The sequence below is a fragment of the Choloepus didactylus genome, chromosome 9, assembly GCF_015220235.1.
Source record: "Choloepus didactylus isolate mChoDid1 chromosome 9, mChoDid1.pri, whole genome shotgun sequence".
Classification (NCBI taxonomy): Eukaryota; Metazoa; Chordata; class Mammalia; order Pilosa; family Megalonychidae; genus Choloepus; species Choloepus didactylus.
The window spans coordinates 38,126,846-38,141,740 of NC_051315.1; the positions used below are offsets into that span (position 1 = coordinate 38,126,846).

General features: G+C 41.0%; 1 pseudogene; it reads right to left on the reverse strand.

Moving 5' to 3' along the window:
* Nucleotides 1-298: 298 nt before the first annotated feature.
* On the reverse strand, nucleotides 299-8,144 carry LOC119543708 (annotated as a pseudogene).
* Nucleotides 8,145-14,895: the final 6,751 nt, after the last annotated feature.

Genomic DNA, 14,895 nt, shown 5'->3' on the forward strand with positions numbered 1-14,895 from the left:
CTATACCAACCCACCATATCTCACTTCCTATTCAAATCTCCATGCAATTGTGGTGTTTGAACAAACCGACTGTAGAGTTACACTGTTTTAGAAAATATAGATCCTGCACCAAATAGACATCTCTTCCCTTGGTCTCACATGGAAGTTGAAGTTTTAAAACACAGGCAGTTTCGACTTTTACCCACAAGGCACCATTTTAAACCATTTCAGTAGAATGAAAAAATACTGCATTTCTATTGGCCTGTTTTGCTTCTTGAGCTTGCTTGGAAGGCTGTTCATAAAAGAGAAGATAAAACAGCTAATTGGTTGCTACTTCAAGCTCTTTAGACTTCAACACTTCCCATTCTTCAAGCCTCAGCAGTTTTTTTTGGTAGCAGTAATGGTATTCTTCATTAGCACGGACTGGAGTGATGTAACTGGCTTTCTTCCTGACTTCTTCAAAATCCGTATCTCTGACCAATTTGGGCTTAGCAGTTATGGGATCTTGAACTCTGTTTATTCCCACATCAGTGAGTGCGGCTCCTTCCTTGGTCATATCTGCTGTGAATCAGATTTGGAATGCCTGCAGCAGATATCACAATATCTGCAAGAAATATAAGTTTCTTCAACTGTTCTTTCCGAGTATAGCAATGAGTTGTAACAGTGGCATCACCTCCTGGACATTCATGTGCCCTGTCTGTGTGTAGTAACATTGCAATGGGTATTCCAACATTCTTTGATCTTCCAGCCATAACCGCATGCTTCCGTAGCATTGGAATTCCGGTTCGCTTGATTATTTCCCATGCACCCCATGGGGTGATGGGGAGTATGGAACAGTGTTCCAAACACATTTGCCCTGTGTTAAGTACATGAAAGCCGTCAACATCCTTGTCTGGAGAAACAGCATTGCAGACCTTTCTCAGTGTGCTCTGGAAGAGGCAGCTGAACAAGGAGGCCATCTACATTGTCATCATTATTTAGCTGATTGATCAAATTCGACAATTCTCCTCTGAAATAAAAGCTGGTTTCAACATCATTTCACTGGCGAGTCCCACATCCGCGGCCGCCCTGGTTTTGTTGAGGACCCAGGAGTGACTGGCGGGATTCTCGCCACCCAGGACCAGGCTCAGGCGCGGCCGCCTCTTGCCCGAGGCCACCCACTCTTCCACCTCCTGCCGCACCTCCTGCTTGATCTGCTGGGCAAGTTTCTTTGCAGAGATGGTAACAGCTTCGTTTCGCTCTGCGGAGCGGTGGAAGGGGCGATGGCGGAGGCGGCAGCTCTGCATTGCTGGAGCAGCCGCGAGGCCAGCAGGGACAGCAGAGAGCAGGAAGCCACGTCCGGTGCTGATTATCGCGCCCGGTGACCATGAAAGCTCTTTAAAAGCAGGAAATTATGTCTTAAGCATTTTTTTCTTATACCGTATATAGTTCACTGCCTTGCATATGGCAGGCATTAAACTATATCTATCAAATTATATTCAGGATACAATTTATACACGTTGACACTGCTGCCTTAAGGAGGCCATAAGATTCTTACATATCCAAATATATTCACTGTGGGTTATACTTGAAAATTTTCATCTGTTCCTTTTTTCTTGATTTACCATATCCTACAAACTGTTTGGCAAATGGTCAAATGCAAACTCTTCCAGGAATACAGTTTTAAGAGAGAAGTTTCCAACTCGGCTTATGATACCAAAATCTGATAAAACATTACAGGAAAGGGAAACTAAAGGCCAAGTCTTACACAAATATTAACATGCAATACAGCAACATATTTATATACAAAAGATAATCGTGATCAAGTTGGATTTATTTTAGAAATGCGAGAAAGATGTAACATTTAGAAATCAATCAGTATTTCACTATGTTAACAGAGTACAGAATTGGATGAAATTCACTGTCCGGCGCCGCCCCGCTCGACCCCTGTTCCCCGGCCGGCGAGGGGAGAAACAAGGGATGAGAGAGAGAGAGATGCAGACCACGCAAACTGACCTGGCTGGAAGTCACGACTCGAGCCACACGGCGGTTGCGAGAGCAAGTCTTTTACTGAAGCTAGATAAGCATTCTCTGTTACAGGTTTCCACGCGGGGCAGAGTGCCTCGCGGGAGAGCAGCCTCGATGTGGCCGTCAGGTACGGCTCCTAGTGGGCTGTCTCCCCGAGGTTCGCTTGGGCAAACTCTTAAGTACTCTACTCATAACCAATGATCTAGCGCCGCGCATATGCACTCAATTGGCAGATAGGAATAGTGAGTGTGCACGTCATAAGCGGAAGCAGGATATGGGCGCCATCTTGGCTCATTCGATGGGCGGGGGGACTTTGGAGCAGGTTTACAGCGCATGCGCTATGCCCGTCCCGGGAGACGGCTCTCCACAATTCACATTCATTTAAACTAAGAAGAGAAGAAAACATCCTTAATTCTGATAAATGATCTCTACAATCTATAGCAAACAACATGGTTAATGGTGAAATGTTGAAAGCTTTCCTCCGACACTGTGAGACAAGGATGTCCCTGTGATCATTTGTATTCGAGAATATATTCTAAGCTATTCTATGACCAGTTCAGTATGACATGAAAAAGATATGAAATTAGAATAGAACCAAACCATTGTTTTTTTCCCACAGATAACATGATCGCATAAGCAGAAAATCCAAAGGGATTTACAGATAAATTATTAGAATTAATGTGACTTTAATATCCTATTGTTAGACTCAAGTTAGTACATAAAAATCAATTGTATTTCTATACACCAAAAAACAGAAAATAGAATTTCGGATATACCATAATCACATTAAATAGCTAGGATTAAGTCTAAATTAAATAATCTAAACAGCTAGGATTCAATCCATATTAAATAGCTTGGATATAATTATATTAAATCTAAGAGTTTCAGTACCTCTATAGAGATAAATTTAAACTTCCTTGAAGGAAATTAAAGATGACCCGAATAAATGGAGGGAAATAGTATATTTTACATATGGCAGTTCTTTCGCAAATCTATCTACAGTTTCAATGAAACCCCAGTGAAAATCTTCAGGAGAATTATTTTCATGAAAAACTATAAGTAGATTCCAAGTTTTATATGGAAAACAAAAATACAGTTTTGAAGAGGACAATCAAAGATAGGAACTTATAAACAGACAGGAAGATTTATTATAAAGCTATAATAGCCAAGCAAATGTACTGTTAAAGTTAGGATAGGCAAAGAGACCAAAGGAACAGGATAGAGAAAATGAAAACAAACCCTTGCATGCTTGAACACTTGGTTCATGACAAAAGTGGCTCTGCAGAGCGGAGGAAAATGAAAAGTATTTCCAATAAAATTGTTTGGTGTTCATACGGGAAAAAATTGACCATTATCTCACACCACAAACAAAATTAATTATGTCTGGATTGTAGATCTGGGAAAGATAAATGCAATAAAACTTATAAGAGCAAATGTATAACATCTTTATGGAATTAGGGTAAAAAGAGGGTGAAAAAATAATAACCATCAAGGGAAAGATTGATATTTCATCAACTTATCAAAAGACATCATTAAGAGATTGAAAAAGTAAGGCAAAGAAAGGGAGATGATATCTGCAACATAGGTAACCTAAAACAAGTCTCTTCTCCAGAATGTATAAAGAATTGCTTCAAAACAATAAGATAAGACAACTCAATATAAAAATGGACAAGAAACCTGAGTATCCTAAAAGGGATATTCAGATGGTCAATAAACATATGAAATAGTCTCTGACCGCATCAGTCATCAGAGAAAAGCAAATTTTACCTCCATGAGTTACCACTATATATCCACCAGAATTTCTAAAAGTTAAACAGACTGACCTTACCAGGCATTGCTGAAGAGATGGAGAAGTGGAAACTCATTTACTGCTGGTAGGAGTGTAATGTGGTACAATTCCTTGGGAAAGTTATTTGTTGTTATTTACTATTGTCAGGTATGCTCATATCCTATGATCCAGCACTTTTCCTCATAGGTATATCTTTTACAGAAATGCTTGCACAAGTGCACCAAAAAAATGTACAAGAATATCCATAGCAGAATTATTTGTAATATCCTCAAAGTGGAAACAATCCAAATGTCCATTAATAATATAATGACTAAATACATTTTATGTAGTCATAGAGTGGAATCCTTTGCAGCAATGAAAAATAATGAACAGTGGATTACATAAAATGGATGATTCTCAAAAACTATTCTGTTGAGCAGTAGAAGCCTAGTACACAGTCATATATACTGTATGATTTGATTTGCATAATGTTCACAGAGAGACAAAATTCATCTATAGTGTTAAGAATAAGGTACTGTTACCTTTGAAGGGAGAGGAAGGATTACTGATTTGGAGGGGGCATTTAGGGGGCTGTGGAGGTAGGGTAATTAATATTCTATCTCTAATGTAGCCACATTGCATGTCCACTTTGTTATAATTCTTCAAGCCATATGCTTATACTTCTTTATAATGTATGTTATACTTTAAATAAAAAGAAAAATTAGTATCTGAATCCTAGGTTTTTGTATTTTTGTATAATGGGTGTCTAATTGTGCACTGAGTAGATGGAAGTAATTGATTGTCCTTGGACAATCAGTAAAATGATGGCACAGTCCCTGGCATTTGTGTCTGAAGGTTAAATTTGAATTGAGAGCTGCATCATAAGCTCAAAAACATTGAGTGTGTGCAGGTTTTCAATGTTTTTCTATTATTTATGCCATTTCACTCCTTTTCTATTTCTTTTAATCAATAATTTTATGAAATGATTGACGCAAGGACCTAGAAAATCTTCATGTAAACTGGATTGATGATTCTTCTCTTGCTGTAATGGAGGACATCATTCTTCTTTTATAATGCTAAATGCCAGTCAAAGACAGGAATATTTATACTGTTGAGCACAGTGGTCGGTGCTGTTACAGGTTCAGATTTTTCCTCTCCTCTCATAAAGGTTATGGTCCGGACACAAGGCTCTTTTTCCAAGCATGCATCTTGGTTGACTGCCTGAAGCAGTTGCTAAATCAAACAATCATTTTCCAGCAAATGCTTTTAAGCCTTAAAGAAAAACATGCTAGCTATTGTTAATACAGTTGTAATTTTAATTATAAAGCTAGACTGAATAAAAAAAAAGAAAACTCCCACACATGTGAATTTTTGAGGGGAAAATGGTCCTTTATAGTAATTGATTCCTGGCAGAGTACGTTATATGAATTGAACTAAGTTTCTTCTTTTACAATGCGTCTTTGTCTAACTATAGTATCTAATAGAAGCATTATGTAGCCAGTGAACAACTGATAAAATGCCCACTGACTGGCCACTGACATATTAGAATTGTATTTTCCACAATAGCTCATTGTCTCTGGCAGTCTTCATAACCCCTTCACAATAACAACAAAAAAAATTACACTTGATAGTTTCTTAATACTTGCAATTTGGAAGTTTGGGGGGGACCCATGAACAAGGAAAGGGTGGGGATAAAGAGGCAGTGTGTGCGTGGTGTGATTTTAATAAGGTTGGGAGAAGTTTGCCTACCAATATAAACCCAAACATGAAGTTGTTATTCCTTTAAATTAAAATAGAGTGTACAAAAAGGTCACCGTTAAAATGAAAATACTTTTATCTCTCTCAGGGGTAACATTTATTCATTTTCCTTTTAATGTAAATCCAATTTACAGAAGAGAATAAGATTAAAATTAGGCTGATGTGAGGACCTTGCTGTTCGGCTGGTGTGTTGAACCTCCGCCTTGTCACTCTACCCTCATTTCCTGAACTCACACCTCCCACCTGCAGGCACACAGGAACATGTTGCTATCGGGGGTGTGTGCAGGGCATGTGCGTGCTTTATTGGGATCTTGGGATCTTGACAGTGACAGGAATGATAACAGAAGTCTGGAACATCAGAATATGGGGTGGGAGTAATTGCAATATCCCATGGCTTTAAACTCAGATGACTTAGCATTGGGTGTTTTAGCACATTTAACTAAAGTGTCTTTGTAACGGTCTCAGTCAGTACTTGTCTACTCCCACCTTGAGTAATTAGTGTAACAGAAACTGATATTTAGTAGGTGTTTTCTATGTGCCAGGCACAGTGCAAGCTCTTTATTTTGTCCTGATTTGTTCTCAAAACAACTCTAGGAGCATTATCCCCATTTTATAGATTAGGAAGTTGAGGGCCCAGCCAGGTAATGAACGTGACAAAAGTTCTACAGAGGTAAACGGTGGAGCAGGGATTTGAACCTAGGAGTGCCTCTCCCAGAGTCCCAGTCCCTAGCCCTCACATCCTGCTGTCTCTCCTGTTCTTTCCCCAGCACTTTTTTGACCCAACCAGACTGAACCCCTTGAATGCAGATCCTGTCCTTCCTTTTCTCTTTATATACCTAGTACCTGGCTCAGCAGCTGACGCAGCTCATATTCAGCAAGTGATTGATGAAATGGACTCTTGCAGAGAGCACACAACTCTTTGTGAAAAACTGCTTGGTTATGGTTTATTGGTTGTATTCCATGGCTGGTGAAGCTGCCCTAGCTAGGAAACACTTTGTTCATGAAATCCCCCATTGGCCAAGGCCTGGCATAATGGCTCACAGGCATCTATCAAATGCTGTCTCATTTCCCATTCAGCACTAAGGGGTGGCATGGCAAGGGGCAGAGATCCTGCTTTCTTCCTCTTGCATGTACAGAGAGGATGGGTGGGGAAAGTGATGGGAAGCAGGTAACACTTGGAGTGCTGTTTGACTCACTCTGCAGGTTAGGGAAAGGAGAGCATTTCATAGGGTCAGACAGTGCAATGGCCTCCCTGGTACCCGCGAGCACTTGGATTGGCAGAGGCAAAGAAGAGGTTGTTGAAACAGCCAGTAGTTACTTAAGTTCTGAGTGATCTGGTTGTAGCCCACTGATGGCTTTTCCATTTGCACACCTTCTCAAGCACTGGTTCTCAGGAAACAGAATTCAAGAGTAATCATATGTTAGAAACCTGGCTTCTCAATGGGGTGTTGTAGAAACTGTGAGCTGCGTCTTAATCCATGGATCCTCTTCTTTTCTCTTGGTTGCAGGGAATCCTGCTCACTGATGAGTGTTTGAAGCCATTTGCTTTTATCTCTGCACCTTGGAGTCCTCAACTCTTGTAATCCTCCTTTTAATTTCCTTCCTCTTTGAACTTACCTCTGGCTTCCTCAAAAGGGGATATTTACTCCACATTTAACCTTTCAGAATTACTCTTGTGCAAATAGAAGTTTGGACTCTCCATTTGCACAGCTATTATGGGACATTAATGAAAAAGATTTAAGTGGGACCAGTGGAGAAATCCATGGGAATACACATTGGAGATATTTTAATCTGTGTGCTTTAACTTCTTAGAAACTCTCCATAAAACAATCACTTATGTACAGAATGTAACTGGTTCCCAACTCCAATACATGGTGATTTGTCTCCAAGTACAACCTAGGTGTGATTTAAAAAAAAAATCATCTTGGCTATTTCTGAAAGGGGAAGTCAGCATACTTAAGGCTGAGTCGAAAGTTAATTCCTGGGTTAACTATAGCCCCAGGACTCAAAAAAGCCTAGAGAAAAGTGTGACGGTAGGGAAGAGGCTTCATAATTTGGATGATATTTTACATAAGAGCCATGATTGAAACAAGGTTTGGAGGCACTGTCTGCTGCCAACCCCCAGTCCCATCACTCTTGGTTTGTTCCATGGGTATGGGTATTTGCTTAGTTTCCCACTGTGTCACTGTCAACACCCCCACCCCCACCTCCCCCACCCCTCCACAAAAAATGAATGCATTTGACTGTCTTAAGACAGGTTCCTCTGAAAACAGACTTTGCAGTAGACAGGGGGATGGGAATTCAGAAAATTTCCTGGAGAGTGCTCTCCAAGTAACAGCTCCTGCAAAGAGGAGAGAGCACTGGGATTGGGCAGAGGGAATGGAACTGCAATGCCACTGCATAAAGGCTTCAGCCCATCCCTCAGAGAGCTCTGGAATGACATAGCCCTTCCAAGTGTCTTGAACTGAGGCAAGCTGCCTCCTGGTGAGGGTAATGAACTCGGGCAAGGAAGATCTCTTTCAGTTCCTGTGGAGGGATTCAGCCGTGATCCCTCAGCTGGCAGCACCCCTGAGAGCTGGGGAAATGAGTTCCTCAGGCCTGGCAGAGCGTACTGGGAGGGGCACAGTGGCATCCACTATAGTCCATCTCTGCACTGCTTGGATCCACTACCTTTTAGTAATAATTTCACCCTCTCTGGGAACAGCTCCTCCATAGTAGAAAAGGAAGTTTAGTGGGTGTATTAGTCAGAGTTCTCTAGGGAAATAGAACTATATATTCTGAGATTTATTATAAGAATGCCTCATGGGACTGTGGGCAGCCATAGGGCAGGTAGCAAGCTGGGAACTCTGATGAAGTTTTTAATGATTTCCCCAGGAGAATGTGGCTAGCTGACATAGAGATGGAAATTCTTCCTTCTAAACCGCTGAAATCATCAGATCTTTTAAGACCTTCAACTAATTGGGTGTGACTTCTCTCACTGATGAAGGCAATCTCCTTAGTTGATTGTAGATGTCATCAGCCAGAGATGCAATCAACTTACTGATGATTTAAATCCACAAAATATCCTCACAGTAATAATTAGGCCAGTGTGTGTTTGACCAAACAACTGGACACCATATAACCTGGCCAAGATGACACTTGAACTTAACCATCACATGGACAGAAGTCCATGCCTGTTGCAGTAGCTGGTCTTGGGGCCACAGTTTATACTTGTATTACTCTTCCCTCTTGCCCATTTCTTATTTCTTAGGTGCTGCTTAGGTAGCTCCTCTGTGGTTCAGGAGGTTTATCTGGTGGAGTGTCTCAGATAGTCATCCATGAGGGATCTCAGGCTGTTGCTGCTCTACTTATTCATTTACTCTCAAAGTAGGGCATGGAAGGAGCAAGAGATGCTCCTTAGCATATACTAAAGGAGATTGTGATAACAAAAGTAGAAGATCTCAGAGCTGCTGCCTTCTGAAACAACAACCCTCTCTCCTCTTGATGATCAGAGTCAATTACCCGTCTGTAACTCCTTTCCTTGCCTGCTGATCTTTTGGCACAAGGAGACCTACGTGTCCAGGAGACAGCCATAGCTTAAAGTTTAATGACACACTTTCTCTGTCCTCTGGTGGAAGCTTTCTTCCTGTAAAGCCACAGAGCCCAGGTTGTAGGTGTGGGAAAGCACAAGTTCCCCAAGTTGGTAACTGAGAGTAATGGGAGTTATGCCCATTTCCCTGAGCTGTTTGATCCCTTGTCCTGCCATCTGCAACAGCATTCCTGAAATGTCTACTTTATTTAATGTGGGCCATCACTTTTTTCCATGCTTCTAAGAGCTGTTCTAGCAACATGTTATTCTCATTGTCTGGGTTCTTTGCTAGAGTGTTAAAACCTGTAATATGGAAGAATGTTCCCAAAATGGTAAATTCTCCCCTATCCAACTTTGTATCCTCTACTCCAACCCTCATATTCCAACATCTTCCTGAATCCAGTGCCATACATGTTCTTCTGGCTCCTACCAGTACATATGGGCTATGTCCTGCAGCTCCTTTACCACCTAGTCCCTTTTCTCCCTTAGGGGTACAGCTTGTCCCCAGCTTTGTAATGTGACATGACCCAAGTTATTGGTCTGGAGAAAAGGAGGGTAGGGGTGGGTATATCCCATTGAAGCGGGAGAGGCATGTATTATCTTATAAAGCACAGGCCTCTGCATTGTCTCTAGCCAAAAGGGCAAGCACTATACTTTCAAAGACAAAAGTGGGCCATGTGTGAAGGCCCAAAGGGTTCAATGGACTCTGGAATTTCAAGTTTCTCAAGTGCATGGATCTACATATTCCCATTCCAGTATCAGGGCTCCATTCCTTCCTAAGCAGGGCCCTGACCTTGTGTACCAGTTTGAATGTATTATGTCCTCCAAAATGCCATTATCTTTGATGCAATCTTGTGTGGGCATATTAGTGTTGATTAGATTGTAATTCTTTGGTTGAATGTTCCCATGGAGATGCGACCCACCCAACTGTAGGTGATAATTCTGACTAGATAATTTCCATGGAGGTGTGGCCCCACCCATTCTGCACGGGCCTTGATTAGTTTACTAGAGCACTATATAAGCTCAGGCAGAAGGAGCGGGCTTGCTATAGCCAAGAGGGACACTTTGAAGAACGCACAGGAGCTGAGAGAGGAGCTACAACTTACAGAGACATTTTGAAGACAGCTGTTGAAAGCAGAGTTTTGGTGATACTTTGGAGGTACTAGCCCAGAGTTTGCCCCAAGAAGCTACAGCCTAGAGAGAAACATCCTGGGAGAAAGTCATTTTGAAACCAGAACTCTGGAGCAGGCACCAGCCACGTGCCTTCCCAGCTAACAGAGGTTTTCCAGATGCCATTGGCCATCCTCCAATGAAGGTACCCGATTGTTAATGCCTTATCTTGGAAACTTTATGGCCTTAAGACTCTAACTGTGAAACCAAATGAATGCCCTTTATAAAAACCAATCCATTTCTGGTATTTTGCTTAAGGGCAGCATTAGCAAACTGGAACACCTTGGTATAACAGACTGACTAGAACTGAGAATTCAACCTTCTCTTGTGTTTTACTACACTGAAAATTAATTCCTGGGCCAAAGGCTCAGCTTCTTCTGCCTTTCTGGAGATTACAGTCCCTTTATGTGTTTCCAGGAGGCCCTTTGATTTTCACACCTTGCCTTAAATCATACTTATTTTTGTCTTTCTCCAGTGCATAGATGGCCTTTAGCAAGAGTTTCAGATTTCATTGTCCTTACAATTTCTACTTTCCTTAAACCTTTCTCACATCTGTGATATTGCACCCACTGGCACCTCGCCTTCCAAAGGTGTGCTATCCCCGTTCACAACAGTGAACTTTTTAACAGTTGTACTGCTATAGCATGCTGTGGACTATCAGGACTCCAGCTATCACTACTGATGGGATGCCCCTCACCAGCCATTCGGCACAGGATCTTTCTCCAACATCCCATTTCAGTGTTTGCTTCCTCAGACCACTCCTTGTACCAGCTGTCTTCCATTGGTTCCATGGGGAACAGACTCTGAGACTGAGATATGCATTCAGGAGATTTACTGGGGTGCTCACAGCAACACCTGTGAGGACGTGCAAGCAGCAGGATTTGGCAGAAGGAGAATCTAAACTGAGAAACTGTTGCATCAAAGGCCTCAGCCAATCCCACAGAGACCTTTGGAGCTAGGCTGGGCTTTTAGGGTTGTATTGAATTGAGGGTCAGAACTTTATACTCCTACATTGGCCAGTCATTGGATATGGGATGTCCCCAGAGGGCAAGACATTTCTGTTTGCAAAGGCCATTCAAGGGGTGAGGCTCACCTGGAGAACCCTTCCTGAAGCTGGGGGAATGAGTGAGTCAGTTATAAAAGGGTGGCTGTGCCACTGCACCCTGGCCATGGTTTGGGCTGGTAATAGACTGATGGAATAGTAAGTGACTCTTGGGGCAAAAAAGAACCTTAGAGATCATCTGGTATAATCTCCTTTACTTTGTACCTGTGACTTAGTAGCACATCCAGAAAAAATTCAGTAATCCTTATTACAATCTAGGGCTCTTTTATCGTTTACTATATCACATTTACATTGTACTCTGGTATGTGCTGTATCATGAATATAGGGAAGTAGGGGTTAAATGATGGTCATTTTTCAGTGCTACTTTGAAATAATGTAATTAGCTTTTGCCATTGCTAGGTATACTTTAATTTTGGCAATGGACATGCTTCTAAAACATTCATTCAGGAATTGCATTCTGAAACAACCAGCCCCACTCTGCAAAGATTTGCTGCCTCCTCTATGGGAGCTGAAGTTAAAAAAAAAAATCAATTGCAGCAAAAACAACTGGATGCTTTTAATCTGCACCATGCAGTTTCACTCTGGGGACAAAATTCTAGGTATTTGTGTCTTGCTAATGTTCTATCTTTCCCTTCCCTGTTTCTGGAAAATATCTTCTTCCACACTCTTAAATTTTTTTGTGTTCCAACTTGAAATCCCACCACATAAAAATATGTTTGAAAGTATTTAAATATTATTTTAAAAGGGAAAAATTACTGATTGGAAATATGACAATATTAGCAAGTGTTCTTTACTATGAGCTAACTGATTCAGACAGTTGCTCTTGACATTTGAGGTTAGCGGCACTAAGACAATGGGGATTTTGGTTGAAGGAAGGACTTGCTCGTGAGGCAAGATGGGGTGCCATGGAGAAGGACCTGGGAGGGCCTTGCCAAAAGAGGAGATAGAAAAGACCGGAAAAGGGGTCCAGATGAGGTATTAGAAACTAGCAGGGAGAGATCTTAATCGTCTAGGGTTATGAGTGGAAGAAAACTAATTTTTCTTTTTCCCTTCTCCTATATCACATGGTTTCCCACTCCTAGGATCCAGAACTCAAGCCAGCATAATTGCTACCGTCTTCAAGCCACACAGGTATTAAATAGACCTTTGTGGGAAAATATAAGATCTAACTACTGTTCATTTGACAAAAATACATCCTAAGCACCAAACCACCAATTTATAGACTTTGTCGCAGGCATCTACAAAGGAATAACAGTAGAATCTTGTTTGCTCATTGAATGACATGTTAGAAGGTGTCATCTTCCTCCCAGATTGATATTCCAATTCCTCTAGCCTTAAAATTGTGATGCGTCTGTCAACAGCTAAGGACAACAGAGGTATTATATCCTGTGATAAAAAAATGTTATTCCTATAATCTGAGTATTACCTCCTCAAAGTATCTGTGTAAAAGGGAAATAAAAATGGGTTACTTTTAGAGTTGGCTGCATTTTAAGCCAGTTGCTTTAGAGAGATGGTGGAAGTCTTAGGAACAGAACTAGCTCTTTTGATTAAGAAATGTCTTACTGGGTATAAGGTGAGCACTTTGTTCCACTACTATGCCCATCGTGGGATAAGGTGGGGCCAACTTTCTCTTCAGTATAAAGCAACAGGAATTTGTGTGTAGAAAGCTGGCCTCTTCGAGCTTGGGGGTTGGGGATGCCTGACTTCAGAGAAGGAGACAGACAGGAGAAGGGTCTCTATAGAGTTTAGAAGACTCACACACCTTGGCAGAATTTGCGACCTGAGGAGACAGATTGTCTATGAAAAATTCCAGACCACGGTAGCTGTGGACTATTGTGATCATCATGTCTGAAATTCAATTTTAAGTTTCCTTTCTTTCCCCTCAATTATACTCAACCCTCAGTAAAATAAGATTATTCACAATAGACTTGTAAAGGGGTTCTTTGGGAAAGGAGGCAGAAGGATGGGGGAAAACAGGTTGGAACAAGGACAGCAGTTTCAGGAAATGATTCAGCAGGAAAAATTTGGAACAGGCTTCCCAGAAATCCTTAAGATTTTTGAGGCCCTGGCCCCCCCATAGCTCGTGGGATAGAGGCTTGAGCCATTTGGAGCATTAAAGGAAATGAAAACCCTGGAGACTGAAATCAAATTACATTTTTTTAATGCTGAAAATTTTATTTCGTATATTGAGTTTTCCACATTAAAAAGTTGCATTTTGATTATAAATCCCACTTCTCTCCCTTAATTTCCTTTGGCACCACTTATCTAGAAAAGATTTTCTGAATTCTATGGCTCCTGAAATCCAGTGAGTATGGGGTTGCTTGGCATTTGTCTGTCCACCCCCACTATACGTTAAGCCCATCTATTTCTATGTATTCAGTTCTATATCCTAGCACTTTACACTGTGCAGGTGCAGTGTGCTGGGAGTAAGTCCAAGTAGTGGTGAACAGCCCAGCCTCTGAAGCCTGATGGCCTGAGTCCATTTTGTCTTCTCTACTTACAAATTGTGCAGTCTTCGGTAAGTTACTTAACCTCTCTGTGCCTTAATGTCCCCATGTGTAAAAGGTGGATCTAATAGCCTCTACCACTTAGAGTTGTTGTAAGGATTAAATGAATAACAAATATAAAGCACTTAGAAGAATGCCTAATATATGCTAAGATGTAACTTACTGTTACCACAAAATAGGAGTTTTGTGAAAATATTTTGTGAATGGAAGAGAAGAGGAGAAGTTTCTGAATTGCAAGAATTATTTTCTTTTCTATGAAGACAAAGGTGGGTCAGATAGGTAGATTCACAAGTATGTTAACTGAGTTAAAAGATCCTTGAAATTGGGAATTGCATCTTTCCATGGCTGTTATGACAGGACTCAGTTCTGGTACACACAGAAAGTAGAGTGCCTCTGCATGAAGATGAAAGTAGCCTGACTTCAGCCAGTTTGGTTTTGATCTTGTGGAATGTGCAGAGAAATTACATTATTTATAACAATCCAGAATTCCAGAGAAGTGTGGAGGAGAATAATATCCTCCTTAATACTGTTTCTTTATTTCTGGGAAACATATACTAACAGGCTGAGTTCAAGGCAATCAAAACTTGGGGACATTGCAAAGATACAGTCCTGAATTCAAATTACTGTTCTGCTACTTGCTAATGCTGTAATTCGTCCTTGTCCATATTTACCTACCTATCATCTCTTTCACAAATGATTTCTAAGTGCCTTATAAGAGATAAATCAGAAAAAATAAAACTATTTATATTTTGATAAATAAATTAAGAAAAAAAAAGGAACTAATTGACCGAATACTAGTTAACTTACGTCAACACCACAGCATTGTCAACAGTAGCAACCATTCAACAGTCTCTTTTTTGAATAGCTTACACCTTTTTTGAGGATGCCACAATCTAGAAGGAGATGGCCACCTTTCTTGGAGGTCAGCTCCAATCTCCCCAATGAGGAAATGGCTGCTCAGTTATGCAGAAACGCTTTCTTGCTCCATCATCTTTAACAACATTTTATCCTTCCATTCTGTCATTTTTTTTTTCTCTGCACTTCCTAACATAGAGAACAATCCAAAAAAATACAA